General features: G+C 42.7%; 1 long non-coding RNA gene across 1 annotated transcript in view; it reads left to right on the top strand.

Moving 5' to 3' along the window:
• The first annotated feature begins 1334 nt into the window (after window positions 1–1334).
• Window positions 1335–8790, top strand: part of LOC133468661 (uncharacterized) — a 67097-nt gene continuing 59641 nt past the window's right edge. The window contains exons 1-2 of the long non-coding RNA XR_009785546.1: window positions 1335–1449; window positions 1545–1589. This is a non-coding gene — a long non-coding RNA (uncharacterized LOC133468661). The remainder of the gene's footprint in view (window positions 1450–1544; window positions 1590–8790) is intronic.

Below are 8790 nucleotides of genomic sequence, written 5' to 3'. Positions count from 1 at the left end.
AAGGTCACTATACTTTTTTTCCTGTTTCGTTTCGGATATCATTCAGACAAGACACAATGCCATCAGAACTTGATAGCTTAGGTTTTGCAGTTTTTTGTTAGGATGTCATTCCCTTGCCCATGGCTCGCCAATTGACATTGGAGCAGCGTATTAAAATGGTTTGACACTCCCTGAATATAAACTCTTGTCAGCTGTCTTCAGTGATTCTTTTTGGAAGAAGTATACACAACAGACGGCTGTAAACTTAAGTACCGGAAACCCAAATATACTTAACCAGATACGCCAACGTCACCATTCCCCAGGCCTACTCGTTTTTCGTAAAGTCCCTTTATTGGTAGTAGGAATTCAAAAAGAGAAATGATAAATTCATCCGCCATTGTTCTGCACAACAACTGACGCAATATATTCTCGACACCAACTCGCTGTTGCAACGTAGCGTCACGTGAATTTGTGGCTGGAGTTGAAATATTTCCAACTGGAGCGAATTGCCAAAGAAGCAAATTTGTCTAGTTTGCCCGACTTGTGTCGCGTCAAATTTGTCGTATGGTTGCCCGGCACAAATACTTTTTTTCTCTATTTGCGTATTTGACTTTGTGTAATCACGTCGCATGAACAGTTCAATTCGCATTTGTTGCGAACGTACCATAAGATATGACTTAGTGTGTGCTGACTGCCATTTCGCATGAGTTTGAATGTGATTGGTTCATCCTGAACAGTCAAATCCCCAGTTAGACGAGGGTGTGCACACTTCCACAACCACATTATCCCATTTTTTTATTTATTTATTTTTTTTTTACTTCGTCTCCCAAAAAGGTTTCTTTTATTTTTCCATTGAGTTAAACTGGTTACATCAATGGTAAACAAAGTTTTGAACTGACTTATCTGGTCTTATTTTTTTTTTTTTTTTTTTTACAGCATTACTTTTTTTACTTTTTATCCACTATAGGTTTTGACTATGTTTTGGATGGCACAATGTAAAAAATACTATACACAAAACACAGTATAATTCTTCAGATAAATGAAATGAAACAATCAATCGTATGAATTACTCTGAATTAAAATCAAGGCTGGGTGTGATTTATGCCCAGGGTTCTAGAGAAACCACCAACATTTTTTTTCACGGTACATGGGAGGAGCAAATGAAAGGAAAGCCATGGAGGATCTCAGAGATATCTCCGGAACATAAACTGAAATATGATCTCTAATGTGCGGACATGCTTAATTTAAAAAAAAAAAAAAAAAAAAAAAAAAAAAAAGTAACAAGAGAGTTAATATTAACGTTACACGAAACATGTAGACAGTGCTCCAGCAGATGTTATGTGATCTGTCTTCTTTTTTTTGGGGGGGGGGCGGTGTTCAAACTAGCAAGCAACAATCGGGACAAATGTTTCCGCCGTCTCAAATGTTGTAGCCCCTCGAAGTCGTGTGTGGCAGCTGCATCCAGTGTTTGTGAGTGTGTATTTGACTTTACATGTGTTAAATTTGTCAGGTGTGACAATCTGCGGAGCCCTGCTTTGTTTCACACTTTGAAATGTCGTCGACAGGCTGTGCGAACGACAACAGCAAGACGTCATCCGTCCTCCACAAAGGTCTTTTTGTTTGTCGGCATGCATTTACTGTGACATTGATCATCAAAGATTATTGCTCTTTACATTCTTGTTTGAGGATGACAACACATGCTTGTGATTATTGTGTAATGTGCATAGACGTCCCATGTTTTTTTTTTTTTTTTTTTTGGGGCACTGTTGGGCTGATTCTTCCAACAAGTCCACTAAACCAAGCGGCGGCAGAGGTTAACAATGCCCCCACGCACGTTTAGTGTTTCTTTCTCCTTGGACCAATGTTTACAATTCACAAACCACAAAATGGACCACAAATGGGAAAAAGCTGTTACGGCTTATCCTTATGTCGTCACTCGATCGATGCAACGTTTGTTATTAATGCTTCCTTGGTAATAGCCCCGATTCAACGCTAGATGGCAGTAGTGTATTTTTTTCAGCTCATGTTCCCGACCCTATCAAAAACCTGGTGGTTAATTGAAATGTCGTCAAGGTTGTAATGGCGACTTGCATCATGCTTTGGTTGAACAGATCAAAATCGCATCAGTGTTAGCACAAAACCGTCAGGCTTCTGCTAAAAAGTAAAAAAAATAAATAAATAAATAAAATAAAAATAATAATAATAATAAAAAAAAAATATATATATATACAAGAAAAGCCTAGTCGAACAACTGAACTTCATTTGCGGTTAATCAGAGGCACTTTAAATGGTGGCAGGTGTGTGCTGACTCTCATTTAAGATGAGTTTGAATGTGGTCGGGTAATTCTGAAAACGGCCACATCCCAATTAAATAGAAGGCTTGCACACTTGTGCAACCACATATTTCAGTTTATTTTTGATTTCCCCTCTGGAAAAAAGTACAAATAAATATATATATATATATATATATATTTAAAAAATGTCTATTGAGTGGTAGAGGTTATGTCATATCAGTGGTGGAAAAAGTTTTGAAATTTTGTCCCTTTTTTTTGTCACACAAATCTGTATCGTGACAGTGGCAGAACAGTAAAATGTTCTTCTACTCGCTAGCAGAGGGTATACTGTATATTTAACCAAAATTTGTGAGGAGGTTGTTGTTATTTCAGTATACAGTGATCCCCCTTCATTGCCGGAGGAACATTCCAGTCACGATAGGTGAAAATCTACATTATAGATAGTTTTTTGTTTTTTTTAACTTAGTTTAAAACTTAAAATACCTCACACTCAATTTAAACACTTATTAAAACACCTATTGAGCACATTGTGGATGTATTTGACCATAAACATTAGCAGGATTAAAATGTATAGAAAATACATCATGAAAGTTATCTAAACAAACTTTTTAAACACTTTGTAAATGTATTTAAACACTAAAAATTCCGTTTAACAGATGAACAGTGAACGATATAGTGGGGGATTACTGTGATATATGCAGTTTTTGTGATATTTTTCTTCGTGGTGTGCTGTGCTATTTTTCTAATGTAAAATACACTATATTGCCAAATGTTTTTGCTCACCTGCATTGACTCATCCCATTCTAAATCTATATGGTTTGGTATGATGTTGGTCTATCCTTTGCAGCTATATATGCTTCAACTCTTGTGGGAAGGCTTTTCAACAAGGTATAGGAGCGAGTTTATGGGAATTCTTTCTCCCATTCTTCCAGCAGCATATTTGTGAGGTCACGCACTGATGTTGGGCGGCTTACTGTCCTCTTGAAATCAACCCAAAGGTGTTCTATCGGGTTGAGGGCAAGACTCTGTGCAGGGCAGTCAAGGTCATCCATACCAAATTGTCTCATCCATGTCTTTATGGACCTTGCTTTGTGCACGGGTGCACAGACATGTTGGAACGGGAAGGGGTAATCCCCAAACTGTCCAAAAATCTCTTGGTATGCCGAAGCATTCGGAGTTCCTTTCACTGGAGCTCAGGGATTAATATTTTGGACATACTTTGTTGGAACAGTTTGGAGATGGCCCCTTCATGTTCCAACATGACTGTGCATCAGTGCACAAATCAAGGTTCATAAAGACACGGATGAGACAGTTTGATATGAATAAAACGGTTCAGGGCCGAGAATCTTGAATTTTTACGACCAAATGTCTTCATGTTTGCGGGGAAATCTGACTAATCCCAAACCGTGACTGTGAATTGTGACGTGAAATGGAATGAAGCTAATCAAGAAGGAACCTGACTGAGAAACAAGCAAGGGGGCGTAAATAAAAACAAACACATCCTACCCGAAACACAAAGTTACTATGATAATAACACCAGCCATCAGGTTAATTTGAGAATTTACCACTAGCTTGATTAGTTTACTATAAAGTTCCCTATCACGTGGTCTCCAGGATTTTTTTCCACCATCCCTTTTTTAGTTCAACATTTTTCCTTAAAAAATAGTCCAGAGACTGCCATCATTTCCTCCCTCTTGTTTTCCTGGTTGTTGCTACGTTTCTTCTTGTTTTTTGTTCGATCACGTTTGATGACGCGATATTTCTGTCTTGGAAGACTAAATTCTGGATCGGTGGTCGAACAGAATCTTTTGTGTGTGGTGTGCTGTGTTGAGATTATTGGTGCACACCACACACAGTACGATCAAAGTTGTGAAATACCTGATACCATCGTGTGGGTTCTGTAACAGATAAAAAAATAAATAATAATAATCTGGCAAAATCACAAGGTAAATGTGAAATTCAGCATTGTATGATTGTCAATTTCAGACCAACTTTGTGGACCATTACCAATGCCTCGGTCCGATAGTTTGTAAGTGGTGGTGAATGTCCCAGCTCAGGCCTCAGCCTCTGACCTGGTGGTTGAGCCCAGATAGAAGCGGGAGATCTCAGTCTGGGCCTACTTATCATGGCGTGCAATGAGAAATTGAAAATGATCAGCATACATCTGCGCTTGAAATAGCCCTGGCCATCTATGCTCGGAAAGCTTTGCATAACAATCCTGAGGCGCTAGGAAAGGAAAGACTGGGAGAGAGGAGGGCAAAGAGGAAAAGGAGGGGTAAAATGGGTTGAGGCCCGTGATGCGTGGTGCGGGCCAAGAAGCTGCCAGTGTCCCAGCCGCTCCATGTCTGGCCTGGCACAGCATTAAGCAGCCTGTTTTGGGGCCTGTCAAAAGCTCATCACAGCAAGGAAGCCATCTCAGTGGGGATGCGCCGGCTTGCCAGGGCTCGGCAGGGGTGGGGGGGGGGGGGCAACGAGAGACCTGGCCCAACCGCTTGGTCATAATGAGCAAGAAAATTCTTATTATTGTATCCCCATTAAGGTTACAACAACAACGCACTTTTGTCCAAGTAGTTTGCTCTCTCCCTCTTGCTCTATCTTTTCAGGCTTTTTTTTTTTTTTTTTTTTTTTAAAAACTTCACATCTTCTTTGTGTACTCTCTTTGTAGAAATTTGAACCCTTTGTTATTTTTATGAGAATTACGGGTTCATGTTTAATGAAACACAGATCTTTAAAAAAAAAAAAAAAATAGAAAAAACAACTAACTCCTGTGTCTGAAATCTAAACTTCACATGTTCCTTTCCATTATCTGTCCCAAAAGGCCCAGCTGATTATCTGAGTGCACTTTACTCCACAATTACCTCGTCAGAGGATTATAAAAATCTGGGTAGCGTTTTGTGTGCCAATCAAACAATGTTGGAAGTCCTCCTCTTCACATAGGAACAGCCGAACACTACCATGTTTACATTCATCCATTCCAAGTCGAATTTGGCTCCACGTGCTACGAAGCACACACACAATGTGCTGTAAAAATACACCATAAAACAAAAACTAAAATATTAAGAAGCTATAAATGTCAAATATTTTATTACAATGCAGTAGTGACACGGTCAAGTGTGAATGGTGGGAATGAAGTAAAGCTGGAGGCCGCTGTGTTTCATAATGCTGAGAAAAGTTCCAATTCCAGAGAGTGAGTGACGTGCAGTTTAGTCCGCTGTTCCTAGTTGTTTGTAATATTATATTCATGAAGTGTGAGCCGGACGCCAGGCTCTGTGCCAGAACAACAATTGTAAAATAAAGCAGAAATCCTCTTCAGCCCAACAATTAGGGGGCCTCTATATGAAGTAGTTGGCTCGTTTATATGTTGTAATGTTGTGACCTTTTCCAAGCCCGCAGGCCAGGTGTTTTTGATTGTGCCGCAGCATGTTGGAGAGCGCGGCTCTGACCCCACAGGACGCTCGGAGAGGACGTCAATAAACTAAAAGAGTGGGAGGCTCCAGTTGTTCCTTTTTTTTTTTTTTTTTTTTTTTAATTTGTGAATATCTTGTATTCTTTGAGCCGAGTTGTACAGACCAGGCACGTATACTCCCTCCTTAAGAAGGAATGCCTCATTTTTACAGTGTAAAGAGCTTTTGAGTAAACATCAAGACACTGAGCATATTTCATACCTCCGAGAAGCCAGACGGCACTCAGGAGCTTCTACAACAACAACTCCAAGCGCAATCTGCGCAGTCATCATTGTTACTGAGTTTCCAGTATCGCCTGCCCTCCTCCGATTATTTTTGTCTGGCCATTGTTATGGCATCTGGTATCTATAATTGTGTGGTAAACCTGCTGATCAGGAGTGACAAGGCGAATCTAATATTTAGTTTCTTCCTTCCTGTCTCTGCTGACTATGTAAAGTGTCATTCAGATGGTTGGCCGTCTGCGTTGAGGCCGGTGCCATTACTGTGTGCGCATGTGGAAAAAGTGCTTTGAGCACCATTAATGTGGACAACCACAAAATAATTACATCTTAATACATCTTTATGCATTTAAGATTTAGCTTGGGAGTCAGAAAGAGATGTTGTCGCCCTCTGTTGGACGTGTTCGTAACTCATCTATCTATTGCCCAGAATTATTTGTTGTTGTTGCGACTTTCAGCTTGTCCCATCAGTGAGTCACTGGTGTGATTTTTTTTGGGCGCGGGGGGGGGAGCATAATTTCAGTAAATCCTATGATTATTCCTTCTGATTACAATGTATGTGCAAAGATTCTAGTCGGATGAACATGATGGCAATCATCTTATTAAGGGTTTCTGTGAACTACAGTATACAGTTATATTGTACATTTGTCAAGGAACACATTTGTTAATTAACCCAATGTAAAGACCTTACCAACTGGTATTATAGAAGAATAGCAAGCAACAACCTTAAGATCTACTGTTTTGCCAATTGGATAGTTTTACAGTAAATGCTAGTGGCTCAATGATGCGAATTATGAACTTTACAATAGGGCTCCTTTATGTCTTTTGTAGTCTAATCATGTATTGATCAAAATCGGTCAATTCTGGCTTGATGTCGCCAAGTAGAAACCATTTGTTAACAGTTGATAAATACTGTGGTTTATAGCATTGTTAGTAACCAATAATTGCGCTAAAATCCATTAATAGGAGAACTCCATCCATCCATCCATTTTCTTCCGCTTATCCGAGGTCGGGTCGCGGGGGGCTGTAGACTATTATTGTAAAATGGTAATCATTGTACTGAGCAGCAAAGTTTCTCTAAGCATTGCACACAATTTTGAACATTACCAGGAATGCTAAGCCAGTATTAAGGGTGTTCTGCCTGGTCCACCAATATTACACACCACTACAGCTGGTGATCCTGGTTTTCCATGGCAATAACAGAGATGCCACTGTCTTTACTACAATGCAGTGTAGCACCAACATGATTTGAAGCTGTTAGTTTAAGACACAATGAAAACATATTGTCCCTTAAATGGATAGTTGATTCACTGTTCTAGCGATGAAAATGAAAGGGGAGCGTAACAAACTTCATGCAGTTGTCATAAATCTGCATTATAAATTCATGCATGCCCTCAGTTAAATGTGACGCTTTGATCTCGATGCTGTTGTCACTTCGGTCGGGTGCAGTGCGAGCTGGGTGGTGGCCGAAGGCGGGGACCTTGGAATGTCACCTCTCTGGCAGGGAAGGAGCCCGAGCTGGTGTGTGAGGGCGAGAAGTTCCAACTAGATATAGTCTGACTCGCCTCCACGCACGGCTTGGGCTCTGATACGAGTCCTCTCGAGAGGAGTTTGACTCTTTCCCATTCTGGAGTTGCCCACGGTGAGAGGCGCCTCGCAGGTGTGGGTATACTTATTGCTCCCCGGCTCGGCGCCCGTACGTTGGGGTTCACCCCGGTGGACGAGAGGGTAGCCTCCCTCCGCCTTCGGGTGGGGGACGGGTCCTGACTGTTGTTTGTGCCTATGCACCAAACAGCAGTTCAGAGTACCCACCCTTTTTGGAGTCCTTGGAGGGGGTGCTGAAGAGCGCTCCCGCTGGGGACTCCATCGTTCTGCTGGGGGACTTCAATGCTCACGTGGGCAATGACAGTGAGACCTGGAAGGGCGTGATTGGGAGGAACGGCCCCCCAATCAGAACCCTGAGCGGTGTTCTGTTATGGGACTTCTGTGCTCATCACGGATTGTCCATAACGAACACCATGTTCAAGCATAAGGGTGTCCACACGTGCACTTGGCACCAGGACACCCAAGGTCGCCGTTCGATGATCGACTTTGTGGTCGTGTCATCGGACTTGCGGCCGTATGTCTTGGACACTTGGGTGAAGAGAGGGGCGGAGCTGTCAACTGATCACCACCTGGTGGTGAGTTGGCTCCGATGGTGGGGGCAGATGCCGGTCCAACGTGGCAGCCCCAAACTTATTATGAGGGTCTGCTGTGAACGTCTGGCAGAATCCCCTGTCAGAAGGAGTTTCAACTCCCACCTCCGACAGAACTTTGCTCATGTTCCGGGGGAGGCGGGGGACATCGAGTCTGAGTGGACCATGTTCCGCGCCTCCATTGCTGAGGCTGCCGACCGGAGCTGTGGCCATAAGGTGGTCGGTGCCTGTCGTGGCGGCAATCCCCGAACCCGTTGGTGCACACCAACGGTGAGGGATGCCGTCAAGCTGAAGAAGGAGTCCTATCAGGCCTTTTTGGCCTGTGGGACTTCTGAGGCAGCTGATGGGTACCGGCTGGCCAGGTGGAATGCAGTTTTGGTGGGCGCTGAAGCAAAAACATGGGCATGGGAGGAGTTCGGTGAGGCCATGGAGAAAGACTTCCGGACGGCTTCGAGTCCACCGCATGGTGGACTAGAATTTAGTCCACTATCCGGCGTCTCAGGAGGGGGAAGCAGTGCACCATCAACACTGTGTATAGTGGTGATGGGGCGCTGCTGACCTAGACTCGGGACGTTGTGAGCCGGTGGGGAGAATACTTCGAAGACCTCCTCAATTCCGCCGACACGCCTTCCCATGAGGG

This window comes from Phyllopteryx taeniolatus, chromosome 2 (genome assembly GCF_024500385.1).
Source record: "Phyllopteryx taeniolatus isolate TA_2022b chromosome 2, UOR_Ptae_1.2, whole genome shotgun sequence".
Taxonomy (NCBI): Eukaryota; Metazoa; Chordata; class Actinopteri; order Syngnathiformes; family Syngnathidae; genus Phyllopteryx; species Phyllopteryx taeniolatus.
This window is presented reverse-complemented; position numbering and strand designations above follow the sequence as displayed.